A 21,408-nucleotide genomic window follows, 5' to 3' on the forward strand; every position below is an offset into this window, starting at 1 on the left:
TTGGCAGGGCTAGTTCTTGTGTCCCTAGTACTGTCCTGCCTGCCCCAGATTCCTTGTGACAATCCAGTATTTTTTAAAGAAAATATATTTTTATTGATTTCAGAGAGGGAGAGAGAGCTGGAAACATCGATGAGAAAGAATCCTTGGTCGGCTGCCTCCTGCACACCTCCTACTGGGGATGGAGCCCACAACCAGGGCCTGTGCCCTTGGCCAGAATCAAACCCAGGACCCTCAGGTCCGAAGGCCCATGCTCCATCCACTGAGCCAAACCGGGTAGGGCCAATCCAGTATTTTGTTACAACAAATTCTCCTGATTGTTTATTTGCAACCAAAAAAGTTCTAATTAACATGCCAACATGACATGTATTCATCTAACTTGTACAGTGTCTTAGTGGAATTCAAGACTAGCTCCCACCCCAACTGTGAGCCTAAGAGGCAGAGCGCTGTCAGAGTGCCTCCTGGCAAGGTGCTCCACAAACGCTCTTCAAACTTAACTGAGCAAGGTCAGGGGACAGGAAGTGCCTTGTTGGCTGCAGCAGAGCCTGCAACTGGTTAATTTAAAGGGGAAACGTTACCTATTGCTGCTGTATTCTAGAAGCCCATTTATTCTTGCCCTAGTGGTAATTAGGGTTTATTCAAGTGAATAGAAAGAGGAAAGAGAAGAAACTTTATCCCCTTTAAATTGCATTTAATAAAAGTCTTGGAGAAAATCAGTGAATTGTCAGGCTTAATAATTCCCCCTGGGATTTTGTTGGAGAGAGGCTGAAGTAATGTACAGTATTCGACGTTTATGGGACAGCAGATCCACAATTTATATCTAAGAATAAAAGGCTGTAGTGACCTAATCTCCTTTTTCCCTCCTCATTTGTTTCCAACAGGTTTTTTTCCAGCCCATGAGTCACTTCCAGCCAGATCCAAAGACAAAAGCCGGTTAATTATGTGTCGTGAGTCAGGTTCCCACCCTGCCTTATCGTGAACACCCTTTCTAGCTCCAAGAAGACAGAACGCTTTTCATTCTGCCAGGCGGAGTGGACCTTGTTACACCCCGCTTCTGGGTAGGGCTCTGAAGGGAGTAGTACCGGGCCCTCCCATCTCACTCTGGCATCTGGCAGCTGATCTCTCAACTGATAGCACCTTGGGGTGGTTCCTTCCCAGGGTTATTTTCAATCTGGAGCTCTTCACACAGTCTCTCCTGTTCCTAAGGCACCCTGTTGAGCCCAGGGATACAAAAGTGAATATAAAAGGAGGCCCCAACTTCTAGTAATTTGTCGGATAATAAAGGAGAAAGGCAGAAAAGAGTCACCCTTAGACGAGCTTTGAGGACACTGGAAGAAGCAGTACTAAGGCTAATGACTTCGCAGTCTCCACCTCTCAGCAGCACTTGATCCAGTTGACTGTTTCCAACTTCTTGAAACACTTTCTCTCGAGGCTTCCTTGATGCCTAGCTCTTTGTTTTCCAACCGATTCTCTACTCCCCAACCCCACATCACCTCCTACCGCATCTCTCCACTAACTATTGTTCTCTTCTAGATAATGGTGCCGCATCCACCTGGCTGTTCATGCCAAAGAAGCAATCCTGATGTGCTCTTTCCTCTTACTCACCACATTCAATCCATCAACTTGTTTACCTCCAAAAGATGTCTCTGCCCCTGCACATCCCACCTCTACACTGCCACCTGGTCTCCCAGTCCTTACATGATCGGGTCCCTGTAGGCATTCATGTCACCTTCCCCAGCTCTGTCCCATCCAGCTACTTAGACCCCTTTTTCTTCTTCTACCACCTCACCCCTTTCCACCTTGAGGCTTCTGCTCTTGTTGATTCCTTCTGCCTGGAAGACCCTCTGGCCCTGTCTAGGACTGGCTCCCCCATATCTGTCTTAACCCACAACAGAAACTTATTTCTCACAGTTCTTGGAGGCTGCAAGTCCCAAGGTAACAGCAGATTCAGTATCTAGTGAGATCCCACTTCCTGGATTGCAGACAGACACCTTCTTGCTGTGTCCTCCTCACGTGGTTTAGAAGGAGATCATCTCTCTCATGTGTCTTCTTCTAAAGGCACTGATTCCATTCGTGAGGGCTCTGCACTCATGACCTAATCACTTCCCAGAGGCCTCACCTGCTATACCTGTCTATTGGGAACTAGGACTTCAGCATATGAATTGGGGGAAGAGGGGGTGAAGAGGGGACAGAAGCATTCCGTCCATAGCAGTGCCCTTCAGTTCAGTGGGCACCTCCCCAGTGTGGCCATCCATGACCGCTTTCTCTCACATTACCCAGTCTATGGCCTACACAACACTCACCATGATCTGTGGTGATCAATTACCTTATTGCTTTATTCATATGCTTCTGCATTCTCGGCCTCCCCATTGGAATAGAACTTCCAGGAAGGCAGAGACCTTATTAGGCTTGTTCATTGTACATTGATGTGTTCACTGACCAATGTCTATTTTATAGTAGGCACACATTAAGTCCCTTTTGATGAATGAGGGCAGACAGTAGAGAGAGGGCAGGATAGACATAGCTAATTGAGCTCAAAAAAGGAAGTTCGCCAGGTGGACTTAAAAAGAAAGGAACCTCAGAAAGGCACGAGGGCATGAGACTACCCAGGGTGTTCATGGAACCCTCGCTTGACCTCACCTACCCTCCCAGCTATTCCTTATGACTCTGCTCTCTTTATTGCTAAACAATGTTCTCAGGATTGCCTTGACTCACTGCTTTCAATTCCTCTCCTCCCATTCTCTCCTACTTATCACCCATCAGGCATCTGCCCCTAACCATTGCACCAAAACTGCTCTTCTCAAGATTACCAACTATCACTGTATCATTACATTCAACTGTCAGTTTTCAGGCTTTTCCTGGTAAATTTATCAGCAGCATCTGATAAAATTAATCACTGGTTCCTTCTGGAAACGCTTACCTCATCTGGGACACTACCCTCTACTGTTTTTTTCTCCTCACTGACTGACTGTACAGTCCCAATCTCCTTGCTGATTCTTCCACTCTACCCTTCTTCTGAACTCTAAGTACTAAAGCACTTTATATCCAAATCCTATAGGCCAGAGGTTCTCAACCTGTGGGTTGCGACCCCTTTGGGGGTCGAACAACCCTTTCACAGGGGTCGCCTGAATACATCCTGCATATCAGATATTTACATTACAATTCATAACAGTAGAAAAATTACAGTTATGAAGTAGCAACGAAAATAATTTTATAGTTGGGGGTCACCACAACATGAGGAACTGTATTAAAGGGTTGTGGCATTAGGAAGGTTGAGAACCACTGCTATAGGCTCTACTTTTAAAACAGACGCCTAATCTATTTGCCTCTTACCATGTCCACCGCTAGTATCCTGGTCTGAACCATTATCCTCTCTCACCTGACTATCGAAACAGCTTCCCTAATTGGTCTCCCTACTTCTACTCTTCAGTGTGTTCACAGCACAGCAGCCAGAAGGGCCCTTGGAAAACATATGTTAGGTCATGTCATTTCCCTGCACAAAATTCTCCAATGGCTTTCCATTTTACAGTCAAAGCCAGGGTGCTCATGGCAGCACTGGAGAACTACCATATCTGGACCTGGACCTAATTTCCTCTGCTCTCTTGCTTTCACTGAATTCCCGCACAACAGCCTCTTCACTGTTTCTCAAACCCAGTAGCCGCTTCCTGTCTCAAGACTTTTGAAGTAGCTGTTGCCTTTGCTTGGAAAGCTATTCTCCAAGATGTTTGCTTGGTTTGCTCGTTATATCAGTTTGCTGCTATAACAACAATGCTGCATAACTGAAACCTTCCCTTGCCTTCTCAGAGAGACTTACTCTGATCCTCCTCTATAAAACGCCCCATTCCCATTCCCAGCACAACTAAGGCTCCCTGTATTGCTCTAAATTTTCCCATGGTCCTCATCGCTTTCTAACATGTGGGATAGTGCGTATCATCTGTCTCCCCATACAATGTTAGCACTGTTTTATGTATTGCTATATCACCAGCACTAAGAACAGTGCCTGGCACTCATTAGTAGGCATGTATTAAATATTTGATAATATCAAATATCAAATTTGAGAATGAAATTTTACAGACTGGAGCCTAAAACTGAACCATAGGAGAGTGGTCAATAATCACAGCAGAGATGAAACTAGAGAAATAGCAGAAGCATTATTTTTCTATGGCTTTGTATACTATGCTAAATCGTTTGGATTTTATCTTACAGGCAATGGAATAGCCTTGAATCTTTTAAAGCAGTGAACTCTTGTGACAGAGACTGTGCCTAAGTGGCACTGGATGCATCATGGACGAGAGTAGGGCCCAGAGCCCAGGTGGCAGGCTGTGGGCATTTGGACTGATGAGCAGGGAGTCTTGTCTGTGCCTCTCATTTCAAGCTGTGTGAGCAGTTGCTATCTTTGCTCATTGGCCTTCCTGACAAAGGCCCCTGATGTGTGCCAGAAACAATGTGTGGAACAAAATGTTGGGAAGGAGGACCTCTTCGCCAGACTTCTCCCCATTGAATCTCAAACTACGGCTATCACTTGAGTGTATATTGTAAGAAGAATAATCACTTATGCTTATATAATATCATAGGGCTTACAAAGGCTATTTCCCCCTATTTCTTCTAAAAACTCAAAGATCCAAAGTACTCTAGCCTGTATGTTTAAGTATCTTGCCACTTCACCAGTTAAGAAAGGAAGCAACACTTATGTCCTGAAAAACACTAGGGAACTTTTCTGGTGAACTGCTGAGAATACGGTTGAAACACAATCTGGGGTACTTCTCTTCTCCTTCTAACAAATACCATATTGGACCTTAAGTTTTCAGAGATTGAAGGTTAATGGTAGTGTTCAGCCAGATCCCAGAGTTTCTTTTTTTCTTTTTATTTTAGGGAAAGTGGGAAGGGGGGGTAAGTGGGAGGTAAGTGGGGGGAAGGGGAAGGGCCGGGGGGAGGGAGAAACATCAATGTAAGAGACACATTGATTGGTTGACTTCTGTACTCATCCCGAATGAGGCCAGGGATCAAACCTGCAACCCAGGTAAGTGCCCTTGACTGGGAATCGAATCCCTAACCCTTCCGTGCTCAGGCCAACACTCTAACCAATGAGCAATACTGGCCAGGGCCCATAGGTTCTTCAGAATCCATCAAATGACTCTCCTCTCTGCAGTATTTGCACAGAGACACACATAAAGATCCTAACAGGTAAAGTAGGTACTTTCCCCAGTTACTTCTACATAGAGTAACAGATTGCACTTTTCTTCCCCTAACCACCGAGAACACATTCAGGCTTATAAGAATATATATAGGACTCCCAGGAGTTCCCCTTTAGTCCCCCTGGTAACACAAATAGTCTTGGTACATTCCCATGCCTTTCTTCCTTTGCAGATACCCAATTTGGCCATGGCTGTATTTGAATGTTACAGTCCATGCAATTAGTTTTACATAGATACACAGACTTTCAAAGCTGGAAGCAGCTTTAGAAATTATCCCATGAGCCTGATCTCTTCATATGCCAGATGAGTAAACCAAGGTTCAAAGAGCAAAGGAAAGGAAAAAGGAAAGAAAACTGATACTTCCTTAATAGATGCCATAATCCAGGCAAGTGACAAGCGGCATTCTATACATGGATTCTTATATTTCTTGGAGGTGGATGTATTAGAGTTCTCCAGGGAAACAGAACCAATATATATATATATATCTATTCTCTCTCTCTCCATATACAAATATAATCTAGGTCTAGATGGTTCTAATACTTCCCACCATCTGGCATTTTTGTTGTTATTGTTAATCTCCACCCAAGTATATTTTTCCCATTTATTTTTAGAGAGAGTGGAAGGGGAAAGAGAGGAAAACATTTATGTGAGAGCGACACATCAATTGGTTGCCTCCCACACAGACCCCTACTGAAGCTGGGGATCAAACCTGCAACCCAGGCACATGCCCTTTACCAGGAATCAAACCTGCAACCCTTTGGTGTGCAGGCCTACACTCTAACCACTGAGCAAACACTGGCCGGGGCCATCTGGCATTTTTTAATGATGTTTTCCCTGCTACTCATTTTTTCTTTTTCAATTTGATAGGATGTAATTTCTCCCCATCATTTTATGAAATGACCCAATGGCTTCACCCACTAAGACCATTTCTTCAGTTGGAAGTAAGTTTTCAAATATTAAATGGGGATATAAAATGAGGAAAGTGCTTTTAAAGAAAGATAGGAACTCTTCCACTTCAAAATGAGTGTTGTCCCAAATAAAAACGCTACCCCAGGCAACAATACACTCATTCCATTACTCAAAATTCCTCTGTGTCTCCTCTTTTGAAATTGCTTTAGGGCCTGTACCACTTGGTTTTCCAAAGCACTGTAGTTTTAGTGTTAGCAAATGTTCATTGTTTGATTCAAGTTTTGGTCAACAGCCCAAAATTATCTGGTACCAAATCTGGTGAATGAGGTACATGATCAAGCTAATACAGTTTAGAGTAAGAGTAAAAAAAGAAAAGAAAAGAAAAGAAAAAGAGATGTGACTATAAATACTAGTAACAAGTGATTTTCTTTATAAAGCTGGAAAAGTGTCTTCAAAGGCAACCCCGTCTTAGCACTGACAGCAAAGCTGGAGTAAAAGTTTAAGTTGGAAAAAGTCGTCTTTCAAGTGACCACACAAGACACACAGTAATCTATCTAGTTGATTCTATTACTTCATGGTCACTCGAGTGTTAACGTTGTTTTAAAAATAATCAATGTTTTTAGAAGTATTTTGGAATGAGATACTCCTACACACTCACTGGTTAGTTTTGCCTAGATGAAGATTTAGACAACAAAGTCAGGAGCTATAATATATTAGCAGTTATAGTTCAGAGAAAAATGAGAATTTTCCATTTTTTTTTTTTTGAAGCCTGAATAATGCAAAGAGGGAATCAGACAAAGGGTTTTTCTCAGAAATATTTTCTCCTTTTTCAATAAAGCACAAGTGAAATGTATGAGAGAAAAGATCTCTCTCCCAAAAGCAAATTAGAAAAAACGTAGGTCTTTGGAAGTTTAGGAAAGCATGTCTGCCTGCTGCGCAGCTGTCTTTCTGAATGTCCCCTCGTAATATCCCTTGTAATCCATACATGGCAGTCCCCTTAGATTCCACACATAATTAACACTCTGCAGAAATAAGACTAGTGAGCCTGAGGCTCTCTTAAATTTCATTTAAGAAATGCAGATTTCCATGTGGGTGACTTGGGAAGGGGAATGTAGGCCCCACTTCTCTTGCAGTATTCCCAGTCGCTGAACTTTATATGAATTTATAAAGATGTCCTCAGCCAGTCAAAAGGCATTTATTGCTCATCCACTATGTGTAGGCACTGCGTCTAAGTGTTGAGGGAGCTGCAAAATGGTGTGAAACAAAATTCCAACTCTCATTCATTTTACTGAGGTCACTACAAGTCCCAAATAATACCTAGGTATCAAGAGGGGAAGAAATGACTGAGGACTTGGAGAGGCTAAAAAGAGGCTTGTCAGAGAGATGAGAAAGGAACCGTATTGAACAACCAATGGTTAGGATGCTGATGGCTAGGGTTGGGGTAAGGGAGAGGGTGTCTCAGACCAGCCATACAGACGGGCACTATGTAGTCAGGACGTCATGTAGTCCCACCCCAGGAGGTCTTCCAAGACAAGCTAAGGATGGAGCCCCTGGGAGGCTGCCGAAGGCCTGCTTGACATTTTGCATACATTTAGGGAGTTGATGACTATATTTCAGGCACCGTTTTAGGCATCGGGCTGATCACGGGAATCTGAGGGAAGTCATTTGATGGTTCCGTGTTCTCACTGAAGTAAAAGACAAAGCTATCAGATGAGTTTGGGGAGTAAACGTTGGGGCTATTTATTTTGATTTTGAATAGCACATAGTTGTATACAATATCACATACAAATGGTGTAAGAGGACAGAAGAAAAACAGCTCCTCTTCCTCTGTCCACCAGCTATCTGGTCCCCTTCTTGGGAGACAGCAAGGCTCCTCTGTCAAGAAGGGCATAAAGGAAGCATTAAGTTAATTAAGAAGACTAAGAAGAATTGGTAGGGTACCTACGTTTTTTTTGATCCTGGGTTGTCGGCTGACCTTTTGCCCAGAGCAGCAATTTAGAGAGTGTTTAAATCTGTTCCTGTCTTGATCATTACAAAATTTTACTTTTCCACACATTGCTGTCATATCTTCATTCTGCCTCTTTATAACATCAACAATATTGTACAGTAACACTACACCCAACGCCTATTATGACTCTTATGGTCGCCTTAGGAGAGTCCTTCCTGGGATGCTCAGAGCCTGGCATTTCTGGGCTGTGTTGCAGAGTTTTGGAAGCACGTGCGTGAGGACGGGTCTCCTCAGGCTGAGCCCCGGCCGCTCTCACCCAGGAGGGCCAGGAGAGGAAGGAGTTAGTTCTCAAGGAGTTTGTTAGGACAGTTCAAGCGCAAATTTCTCCTTGTGGGAACCAGAACATGCATGCAACCAGAGGGAGTTAGGAGCCCCCAAGCATACATTCTATCTTATACTTTCATCTTGTCCTTATTAAAGAAGGTATTGAGGAGTGACTGGAAAAAGCAGGGAAGGAAGCTGTTAGTTGAAATAAATGCCATGTACCTCTCTCTACAACTCACAACTGACAAAAAAAGAAAATCTGTGTACCTTTTGGCGGCCTGGTGGGCAGCTGGACAGATGTTCTGCCGATAAAAAACCACCCCTCTGGATAGTTTAAACAGGAAGGGATTAAGACGATTATTGGAAATGCTGAAGGTAAGACTCTAGGCCAGATGTTCTTGTATTTTTGTGACTGAAACTCATGGCTAGACATACATTTTCTATTATGACTCAGAATATACATACAGAAGTACGTGCACACACATAAAACTGAAATACAGCTATATAAAACCAATTCACCTTTGCTAGGGGCAATGCACTTGAATATTTTTTCTCTTCCATTTTATTCTATACTATTATATTCTGTTTGTTTAATTTTTCAAGCTTGTACCAACTCACTAAATAGATTTCATTACCTGTAGTTTGAAAAACATTGCTGTAGGCGGTGATCTCCCAGGCACAACCCCCGGACTCTGGACCCACCTGGCTGTGCCACCCCTGGGGAACCTGTTTCCATTGGCGCAGACGCCGCTGAATCAGGAAGCCGCAGCTCAGCTGCTGGCTTCAGAACCAGGCCACCTCCACCACAAACCGGCTGCTCTCACTTCAAGTTAAAGTCTCTTGAGTTTATCTGATTCTTGGAATCCTGCCTGCAAGGGACTCTGAGAAATGTAGTGTTTAGCTTTCTAGCCTCAGCAAGCAGTGAGGAGTTTAGAATGCAGATGGATGAAAGGTACTGAGGACGCCAATACTTCTGCAAGGCTGAGGTGCTGGTTCCACACTTCCGATACCCCTAGACCTGCAGGCCCACCTTGATCCCTGATCTTTGCCGTGAGGATTCCTGAGCCCAGGTATTCCTGGGGTCCCTGCCTCTGTGGGAATCCAAGAACTCTGACTCCAACTACCAATGTTTAAGATTGAATTTCAGTTTTGAAAATGGTGGCATCACCTAGACTTGGGCTTTCAGAGAGTTGCGTTCTGCATTCACAAATCTTTTGGGAGACACTTATCAACTGCATTCTGTGTCCAGTGTGGTTATAGATGCTGCAATTCATGGTTAATCAACTCCTGATCTCTGCCCTCGAGGAACTTTCAGTCCGAATGGGGGTGATAAACGAGTAAATCACATGAAAAATATTGTGTGACAGAGGTCAGCATGGGCTGGGCTCAGTCACAGGCTGCTAAGGGAACACAGAGGAGGAAGGTTTGAAGGAGACTGTGCAATCACGGAGGGATTTTGGGAGGCGGTGACCCTTGAACTGACTTTTCAAGGACGAGGAGCCAGGGAGAAGAAAGAGCCAGTGCAGCACTCCTGGTGAGTGAAACAGAGATGAGCGTGACGGACTCTGGACTGTTCCGCTTGGTCGAATAAAGGTCTTAAGAGGGAAGATGGTGCTACATGAAGCTAGAGAAATAGGCAGGTACTAGTAGATAGATCCCAGACCATGCCTCCTCTGCTAACTAAATAGCCAAAAATAATACCCCTGATTTACTTGAACACTGTAAGTCTCCTGCCTCCACTTTGCCATTGTTTTATGAGATTTCTAGGGTAGAACACACAGATTTAGTGTTTCTTCCTCATTTATCAAATATCCTGTATTCAGCACTGTTCATTATGTCGGGGAGGGGTTTGGGGAGGATAAAGCTTGGTCATATATTATGATGCAAATATCACACTGAATGAACATCTGGAAATGGGTCATTTATAACATCACTATTATAGGTAAGTAAGTGTTTTTTAGGGTTTCTTAGGGAACACATATCTATATACAGTTTCTAAAAATACTCTTAAAAGCATAAATAAATGACCCATTAGTAATTGTGTCCCTGTGATCAGTAAGAAGGTTTCTTCCTATACATTTACAGTTGTCACTTAACAAAGATCTGCTCTGAGGCAGAACTTTTATAGGAGCATGATAATTTTAGACTGACTCCTGTGCTGCAAACCACTCAGAAACTTTCTGCCAGCTCTGGAATAGACAGCAAGCAGGGTAATACTCATTTAATTCCTTTGCACAGTAATCTGATGGCTAAATATGCTTCAGAGATTCTTTTAGGACTAGCTGGGGAATGAAATCAATCAGAGTGCATAAATTACAAGAAAAGTGCTGTTGGTGTCAATTACCTAAGCTCTGTGGATGTTAAGTCTTCTAATTTCCAGTTAAATCAGTAATGTTACCAATCTCACTCTATTATTTTAAATAGGACTGTAGCTGCATTTGCTAGGAGTAGAATGAGGGCAGACAAATGTGAATAGTTAATGAGTCTCACCAAGTAATAGCAAGCTGAAGATGTCAATAACAGTTATAACAGGGCTCTCAAAGCTCCACCCTGACGTCTGCAAAAGAAGGTTTAAATCTGTTTGCTTTTTAAATTTGTTCCCCCTACTTTCTCTGAACGCATTTTGTACACAGCAGATGCCGAGCGAATATGAGTGCTCCTACTGCCAGAGTGAGTCCCTACCTTCCCCCAAAGAGAATGACCCTGAGTTGGTACAGGAAGTCTTGGCTGCACTTTCCCTCGTAATCTACCCACCCCCACTGCTTGCGGCTACATTTCACTGACTCATAATTTCCAAGTATGATCAGCATGTTGACAGGAAAGATACAGTCACTGGGCAGAGCAGCAGCCCTAGAAGCTGGCCAAGGCCTATCCAATAACCTCTGCCACCATTGATGGCAAAACAGAAATAAGGACACAACAACAACAACAACACCAAAACCTAGAGTACAAGAGCGTTTGAGTGTTAAACCCTTGCTATTTTGTTGCTTCCTCAGTGCACTGCACACCTTCCATGACTCACCCAACTAAATGGGGCGGGGGGGGGGGGGGGATATCGTTCACTTCCTCTTCTCCCAAAATAATAAAATTAGCCAATGACATATCACACTAAATAATATTCCAGGAACCAAACTGGCTGGGAGCCAAGGTGCAACTGAGGTTTATATAGACGTGGTTATCATGTACCGTATGATCAGGTTGGGTCTTGCATGCATTGCAGTCCTGTTGGGAAACATTCTTTCAAATGGCACATCAACTCAGCCCGTCCTTTTTAAACATAACTCTGCCCTCTAATTTCCTTGGTAAAGTCTCATCTCCTTTGATGAGTCAGAGAAATTCAACTTTCTAAATCGCCCCATTTTTTTTTTCAATTTGCATTCTTCTGTTTGTTAGCATCTTGCAAATGTAAAAGTTCCTACAGTTCTCTAAATCCATTCGCAAGCTCTCCTTTATTTCCAATTACACTCACAGAATGTTTGATGAATGGAGAGGGATCCTCGGACAAAGGATAACTATTAATGAGTCCATTGTGAACCAGCCAGAAGAACTAAATGGCTACATTTTAAATACATTAAGAACTGGTGAAGAGTTCAAGTAAAGTCAGACCTTAAGTCACTTGATCAGTTTGCTACTTGCCCAAATACATTCTCAAAAGAGAAGTTTTATTTAGTGCTATGGGAATTAAATGTAAAAATAAATGGATGAATGGGATAAGATGGGATAGGAGGAAGGCAGCCCAGATCAACTCCTATATAACTTGTCATTTCATAAAATGAAAGAGAATTAAGAACAAGGAAACTGGCTTGTCTCCCTGTATTATATTTCACAGGTCCACAAAAAAACAAAACAAACAAACAAAAAAAACAAACACACAGCAATCCTATATGTGATCGGTCTGTCTTGCATCATGAGTGAAGACAATAAACTTAGACCTAGGATGCTCCTTCTGCTGTATCCGATTGGGGAGATACTGAAAGGAACAAACTCAATTTTCACACATGGGAACTGGGTCACAGAGAAACCAAGGAGCTGTGGGAAGACATAGGACTCTTCCATAGTTGACTGGAAACAGGTCCCCTTGTCCAAAGTCCCTGCAAGACTCCACAGAGCTCCTCGCCCAGCCATATCTGGCTTCCTTTACGGATTATAAGGTCCTTACATGCTGATTAATTATATATTTTCAACCTCCGTGACTGTAAATGAGATTAGAACATTTGTATGTTGGGAAATTCAATGGTGTATCATGTGATAGCCAGAAGAGAAATGTGCTTATGATAAAATCCACTCTGACACAAATAACTCAGCAAGCCATTGAGGAAGGCCAGGTCTGCACATATTGTGAGGTTATTATTAGCCAAGACTCCAGCTATGTTTACAGTTCCAGTAAGGGGCAAGGAAAAAGACACTAAATTCCTCAAGTAAGATTTACCTAGTGCATAATTTTTCACCCAGAAATTGAGTTATTTCCTGCATCAATACAAAAATGTCTATTTTTTCGAAATGATCTTTCCAGAAACATGTCTTATCAAAGAATATTATAAAACTTTCCAACATTAAAAAATGCCCTGGTAGAATCATCACAGGCTTTTTTGAATGGACAAAAAATATATATATAAAAACTTCTTACATTGAAAAGCCTGTACTTATTTTCAGGAACTATTATTATTGTTGTTGTTATTTTATCCTTATGATCATATGAAAATCATTCAAAAATTTCAGATAGGTTAAACAGGTCTCAGATTGTGGCAGCCTGAATGGGCTTCCACTTGGATTGACAAAGAAGGGGAAGAGGAAGGATGGGAAGGAAAGCCTGGTTACTCTGAACTGCTTTCCTGCTAGAAACTCAGCCAGCTTTGCACAGACTCAGCTCGTTCTGCCCTGGGCCTTCCCCATGGAAGCCACACATATGAGCATGCATTTCCAAAGGATAGCAACTTTCCTGCTTAACATTAATCATGTGCCTGCCACAAACCAAATCCCAGCCCGAGCCCCTTCTGCCTCCAACAACTCTGAGAGCAGGTCCCATTATTATTGCCCTTTTACTGAGGCTTAGAGAGGGGGTAAACTTGCCCAGGGCCCATGGATGGTAAAGTTAAGGTTCAATCCAGGCAGTCTGATTCCTACAGACTACTGGATGTCAAATGACATAGCCTCAAAATAGTAGTAATTTTGGTGGTGGTTTTTTCAATGTAAAGAGGCTTGATTGGATTGTGTAGCTACTGAGGCCATCTGCCCCATCAATGTGACTTAACAGTTTCAACAATTTGAAGATTATATTATTTTTTTAAAATATATATTTTATTGATTTTTTACAGAGAGGAAGGGAGAGAGATAGAGAGTTAGAAACATCAATGGGAGAAAAACATCGATCAGCTGCCTCCTGTACATCTCCTACTGGGGATGTGCCTGCAACCCAGGTTCATGCCCTTGACTGGAATCGAACCTGGGACCTTTCAGCCCACAGGCCGATGCTCTATCCACTGAGCCAAACCGGTTTCGGCTGAAGATTATATTATTTATATACTGCTGCCTCTTGAAACAAAGGAACCAAGTTTATTTCTTGTGCATGTCAGGGTCCATTGAAGACACAGTCATTGAGGGACGCAGACCCCTTCCATATTGTAGCTCAGGCCTCCCCTTGATCCTTGGAGTCCTTGGAGATCAAAAAGTGGATGAGAAAAGAGTGGAATGGTGAACAGGGGGACCAGGACAGTTCATATTCCATTCACCCAAATTCAGTCAATGGTGACACCCAACTGCAAAGGTGACTGAGAAATGGAGTCTAGCTCTGGCCTGAAAAGGAGCAGAGAACATGGATATCGGGGAGCATTAGCAGGCTTTGCTTCAGGAACCAATATCTTCACTGGACTCTCTATTTAATTCTTTCTCCACAGAAGGACATATAATCCACTTATTTCTGAGCATTGTGGTGTGTAGTCAGAGCCATTGCTTTGCACCCACCCTCAATATCCTGGAAACACCTTTTCTGATTCTCATTAGTTGTTGTGCCTTCAGCTTGCATGGAGGAACATAATGAAAAATAGCTGTATGAAATCCACTGCTATAGCTACTGAGAGGATGTTATTAAGGGAAGAAATTTCTGGTCTTAGTATGAGTAAACACTATGCTTCTCTTGAATTGAGTTTCTTAATCATACGAATATTCTGAATCTTATAATACATCGTCTATCCTACTTTGCTGAGGCCACTAAGAAACTCAGAGCCAAAGCTGACACCCTTTTCCTGATACTGAATAGGTATTTCATGATATTTATTTCTGTGTACAAATTTTAACTCTCTTTATTATTTTCCTAGCAAAAACAAAACAAGTTTCCCTTCATCCTTACTGATCCTATTGCTTATTTTATAATTTGCATTCTATATGAAAAGAGAGAACCATGTGGGTCAAGATGGGTAAAGCACATGAATTTGGCCATATTTGCAATTTGGGAATCTATACCAAATTCCAGCTTAGTTATGGGGGTTATTCAGAAAGACAAATGTGATAGATCCTTCCCCGCTGTCACGCTGCCTCAGTGCACAGGAAACCCTACAAGCAGCTGACCCTCCACGCTGATCTCAGGCCGAAAGCATTCTTGGTGGTGTCCCCACAAAGTCTTAGAGGTGAAAAGTGCTCAGTGTAGAATGTGTGACAAAACTGCTCTCTTAGGGCCTTTGCTTAATGAGGACCTGTGGGAAGAGTGTCAGAATTAACCCTGTGTTTATCTATAGGGACTAACCAGCTGAGTGACCTTGAACAGGCACTTAACCTCTCTGGGCTTCTCATGTCTCTTTTTCTAAAATAAAAGGCATTGGACCATTGGATTAGATAGTCATTAAAGCCTTTTCTTGCACAATAAATGTGTGAATTCTTCATAAAAATTAAAATAATTATCATTTCAAAAATTCCTCCAAGCATTTTAGAAATAAATGACTATGTCTAGAAAAAAGGGATCAAAGGGCAACCTGAATGGTGAAGCAGGCTAGCAGTAATGATATTTAGAAACCACCGCGGTAAAATGTAGCTGCTTATCTTTATTCTGTGAACAGCAGGAGTCACAGTTCCACTATATAGAGGTGAAAGGTTGTATAGACAGGATGTATTAATTTGACTTGGAATTTGGCTGGGGCACCTGGACAGTTAATCCATCTCTTGGCTTTAGAAATCTGATACTACTCTAAGAACACCGTTGCAGAATTCACAGGGCAAGCTGGACCTGGGAATTGGCTTGCTCCATTGGTGGGCTATGAAGGGCCCACTCATGTATAACCCAGCACATCCCAGAATCCCAGAAACCATCCCAGCTTCCTGATTGCCCAAGTGAACACGAACAATGTAAAGAATCTTTCAACTGTAATTCAGGAAGACTGAGAATCTGCCACAGTGAGTCTTTGCTTGCAGTTCAGGACCTTGTGCTAAAAATGCATTTTATGGTGAAACAAGAGATTAGCTAATCTTTCAGGCTAACAGAGGGCCAGCTACAAATGCTTCCTGTGTGTATTGTGAAACTCTGAGATGACAGAGAAGTTCCTCATTGCTCTCTGAATTTCCCTTCCCCCATGACTTCCATTGGTCACACAAGTCATTGTCTGTGGTAAGCTGGCCAGGGTATGATGTTGTAATTTTTCTTGGTTCATAATTCTAAATTAAATCTGCTTGGGGAAAAAAAAAGACAGAAAAAAAAAAAGATACCAATCTTGTCTTGAATCACAGAGGAGTTTTCTTATTTTTCTTCCTCTATTGGCTAGCCTTATTTTTTTGTTAACAAATTCATTCTTTGGATCCTCAAGGGCCAAAATGAAAAGAAAAAGTTTTTCAAAAACAAAAAAAAACCCAAAACACTGAAACACAACACCATAGAAACTGAGCCCTTAAGCAATAAGCACTCAGACACTTGTGGTTTGATACCCAAGCACTGACAGAAAGACAGGCTGCCACCGTTAAGTTTAAATTTCCGATAGGCAGCCAAGACCAACGATCCCCTTTGATGAAGAAACGTTAATACTATTTTCTTTGACTCATAGTGTGTGCATTTAATATTCTCTTTGGCCTTACTTAGAAGGGAGTTTTTCTTTCTTCCTATTTTTTTTTAAGGGTAAAGTCATGGGAATTTCTTAACCGCGTTGTTCCACTTCATATCTTCTTCTTTCTCTTCAGATTTTATTTTCATTGCAGACCAGAGTGAAGATATTATTATATGGTAGCCTATGGGAACCAAGGAAAACCTGACCAGCAGCAACTCTAGCCAAGCATGTACCTGTTAACTACCAGGGTCTCAGTTAGATGTTACTGACTAGCAAAAGTCTAGGCCTAAAACATCTATCCTCTTAAGATGATTTTTTAATTATTATTATTATTTAAACACATCCATAAGACGTCTGGCATAAAAGAGTAGATGACTTACCTTTGTGAAGTAAAAGGAGAAACTATAAATATATACTTGTATTTACTTGTATTTGAATACAAATATTGGAAAGATACACAAAAATTAATAAATTGGCTTCTTGAATAAAATAGAGTGGATGTTGGAGTGTCTGCCAATGATGAGTTGCTGATTTTACCTGACCTCTTTCTTTATTTTTTCAATAATAAATCTATTGTCATGCATTTAATTAGAAAGACTGAACCACCAAAAAACTCAGACTGAAAATATGCTCACTCACTCTCCCCAACAGCATATGGTTGTTTCTCATTAGTTTCATTAGGGCCATGAACATTAAAAAATGATACTGTATGAGGATAATATTTGAAGTTTATCACATTACCAGCAGAGAAATCTCAGTCGACTAGTACCTCAGTTCACAGATACTCACCACACAGCAAAGCAAGCATGGAGTTTCAAAACTGAGAAAGTTAAAGCCTCATAAGAAAAGTCTGTAGCCACAGCTTACTGAGTCCGGATTACATATCTCATTTCTTAAATCAGATTTCTCCCAGAACTCATCTCTCACCAAAGTTCCTGTTTGATTCCCCTCTGGTTTCTGTGTTTGTGAAAGCACTTCAGTGATCAAGAGGTAGAAAGGTTGCACTGGTTAAAACGCAGTTGTTGAAGTCCTGGCCAGATAGCTCAGTTGGTTAGAGCATCATCCCGCTACACCAAGGTTATGGGTTCAATCTCTGGTCAGGACTCATATAAGAAGCAACCAATGAATGCATAAATAAGCGAAAAAACAAATTAATGTCTCTCTCTCTCTCTCTCTCTCTCCTCTCTCTCTCTCCCTTCCTCTCTCTCTAAAATCAATCAATCAACCAATCAATAAAATACAGATTGAGTCAGGAATTCCTGCCCCTCAGCTGGCTGGAGCTGGAAGAGTTAACTGAGACCCTCAAGACTAAAGGGTAAGAGGCCAGGTTTCAGTCGAAATGTTTAGAAGCTGCATACCACACAGCTGGCAACAAAGGCTGAGCTATTTTGTGGGGAATTTGAATTATGTGTACGGCCAATCAGGAACAATAAGTGGATTTGTGTCCAGTGATGATAACTTCTGGTCGTTACAGATAGATTTACAGCTTATTCAACATCTCCTATCCATTCTCTCTCACTGAGCCCCACGCAGCTCTGGGCTGCAAACAGTGCTGCTGCTTTCCATGCCATTTTACAGATGAGAGCTCCAAGGGTTGGGAGGTGAAATAGTTTGTCCCTTTGAAGCAGATACCTTGGGTGAGCTGGGGCTCACACTTAGGTCGCCTGAGGGGGTTTCCACTGAGCAAGCTGCCTCGGGTCCTCAAATCTAGTCACTCGATTCAGGAATTCACCCACTTAGCCAACTTTCCACTGGATAAACCTAAGAGTGTTAGCAATCTAATACTGAACTTCTATTAGGCCCTTTGTGTGTGTGTGAAACAAGACAATTTCCCATCATTACCAAAGTTCTAACAGTGATGAAATTTATCTCATTCTCTCTCCTGCCTGTGTTCTCTTTTCATTTTTCCCCCATTGATTTTATAATTGAGATCGGATTAGAAATTAGAAGAAGGTTGAAACTAAATCTCTGACGAAGGTGAGGAGGATGGAATCCAGCCCTGCATTTCTCAGCCTTTGAGTGAAAATCTGACAACAGGAGCAGTGTTTCACTGTGCTGTGCGCAGTCATTTTATTTTCCTGAAAACATTTGCCCTTGCTACAAGTGGATTAGAGGTTAGAATGCCGGATTGGCAGGCAGGATTTGTGGTTTCTATTATTAGCCCTGCCACAGTTTTATCACACAAGGGTGAGCGCTAAGCAGTGTGGTTTTTTGGAGAGAGAACTTGATTGCAAGATGGCACTGTCCCTCCTGTGAATGAGAGATGGTGAGCGCCCAGCTGAGCGTCAGCAAGGATCAGGGTACAGAGCACAAGGATTCACTGCTGCACAGCAGGATACTATTAGGCCTCTCTCCTACTCAAGGAAGGGGGAAGGACCCCAGGATTGCTCTCCCAATGTGCTCTGGGGACTGTGCACAAACCAATACATTTCCATCCACTGATTGTGTGTGTGTGTGTGTGTGTGTGTGTGTGTGTGTCCGGAACACTAAAGTTGTTTGGAGAAGCAGGGATAGGGTGATGGTGGTATGTTTTCAGATGATCGCTGCTGTTTTCTTGACTTCAAATATCGTAATTCAGGCTGAACCAAAGACTTTAGGTAGAGAAAGGGAGAAAAGGAATCTTGCGTACACCCTGAACTCTGAGAGATCTGTAATTGCCCTCTGAACTTAAAGGGATAAATTAAACCAAATGTGTTCGAAACTCATTGTGTCAGCCCTTCCCCTGCATTGCTTCCAGAGTTCCTAATGCTGCGGAGAGCACCCATGGACACCTATGCTCGGTCCTCATCCAAAAGCCCCAGGACCCAATCTGACCTTAGGCAGAAGAGACAAATAACTTCGACCCCACATTCTGAGTCTAAGCATACGGGCTTTACTTTCCTGGTCCCAACCCATTTGATAACTGTGTTTTTGCCTTCTTCTCCGCAAATAAAGCTCTGTGTGCCCTAGCTGGTTTGGCTCAGTGGATAGAGCGTTGGCCTGCAGACTGAAGGGTCTCAGGTTCAATTCTAGTCAGGGACACGTGCCGGGATTGCGGGCTTGGTCCCCAGCGGGGGGAGTGCAGGAGGCAGCCAATCAATGATTCTCTCTCATCACTGATGTTTCTCTCTCTCTCTCTCTCTCTCTCTCTGTCACCCTTCCTCTCTGAAATCAATAAAAATATATTTAAAAAATAAAAAATAGCTCTGTGTGACTACTCTACTTGCTAACTCAGTCCCTCTGGAAATACGTGCAATGAACTCAAATTAACTCATTTTATGCAATCATTTACCCAGTCAAGAAATACATGTGCACGTTTATTATGTGCCAAACACTGTGCTAAGCCTGAGGATAGAGTAGCAAGAACACAACAAGACAAAAATGCATGGGTCTGCCTAATGAGAGATACGGTCCAAAAAAATCACAGAAGTAGGTACATAATTACAATCTGTGTAAGTGGTGGGAAGGCAGAAGTCAAGATACTCTAAGAGCACTGAAACCCCAGCCACATGGTAGAGACCTGGTATCTGAAGATAAGCACTCCTTCCTGGACTTTGGGATATTGACCACTCTCTGGGTCTCCATTCTTGGGTTCCTCATTCTTGGGAGGTATTCTTGCTCTAGAACTGGACCTCGTCTTGAAACATGCAGGGAGCCACCCTCCAGCCCTTAGAAAGGTGGGGCCCATCATTATTACATCCATTCCAGTTCCATTGGACCACAATGACATCACCTGAACTTAATTATGAGATTCTTCGCAGCTAGCCCTAGTGTGAGAAAAAGTATTCATTCTTTTTCAAAGATAAATTTTTAAAGCAAAACTAGTCCTAAATGTGTGGAAATGGAACAGAGGTGCCCAAGGAAAGATGCACAAGTCCTGAGCAGCACAGGACTGATGCTCAGTTGCTCCCCTTTCTGCTTTCCCTTTAAGATGCATAGGTGTCGGGACAGAAGGTCTGTGTCCCTCCAAAATTCATAGGTTGAAGTCCTTACTCATGCTGTGTTAGTATTTAGAGATGGGCCTTGGGAGGTAAGAAGGTTTACATGAGGCCATGAGTGGGGAGTCCCATATGGGGCTAGTGCCTTTACAAGCAAAAGAAGAGACTGAATCTCTTTCTCTCTCTCTCTAAAAATCTCTCTCTCTCTCTCTCTCTCTCTCTCTCTCTCTCTCTCTCTCTCTCTCTCTCTCTTTCTCTCTCTCTTCCTCTCTCCCTACTATGTGAGGACACAATGAGAAGGGCACCTGCAAGCCAAGAAGAGGACTCTCACTAGACACTGAATCTCCCTGCACCTTGACTTTGACTTACCAGCCTCTAGAACTGAGAAATACATGCCTGTTGTTTAAGCCACCTGGTCGGCAGTATTTGGTTATGGCAACCCAAGCTGACTAAGACCATGGGGCACTCAGAAGGCACTGCTCTGAGCGGCAGGAAATCTGGGCCTGAGCTTGACCACTCACCTTGCCTCCTTGTCAGGCTCTGGAGGTCACTGAGAAGGTGTGATTCTCTTAGATTTAGGAAGCATCTCAGCTGTAGAGTGAGAGTGTCTGTCAGCACATTTATGGATTTTTTTTTAAGCTAAAAATTAAGGGGTTTGTTTTCTAGGCCGTGTCAAAAAGTTGCTTCTCTGTTAGTACTACTATGTCCAAATGCTTGTACATTATCTGTGACAGCCAAACATCCTGCCACTCCAAGTCATCCACTCTGGTTCTTGGATACCAAGCAGGGAAAACAGGTAGAGGAGGAATAACACTAAATATGGATTGAAGTGGGCACAGAAAGGGAGAGAGCCACAAATATATGACTGTGTATAGGGTTCTGAATAAATTTTTACCTTGAGTTTCCTGCTTGTATTAATAACATTGTATCCAATTTTAAATAATATTTAATGGATTACGGTGATGGGTCAGGCACTTGTGTAGGATCTGGAAATGAAATGATAAACAAGGTTGTCATGGTTTCAACCTTCAAAGAGCAGCATATAAATCCAATAGGGTATATTCAACTCCAAAGGCAGAATCCAGGAGGGCAGG

Source organism: Myotis davidii, unplaced genomic scaffold (genome assembly GCF_000327345.1).
Source record: "Myotis davidii unplaced genomic scaffold, ASM32734v1 scaffold123, whole genome shotgun sequence".
Lineage (NCBI taxonomy): Eukaryota > Metazoa > Chordata > Mammalia > Chiroptera > Vespertilionidae > Myotis > Myotis davidii.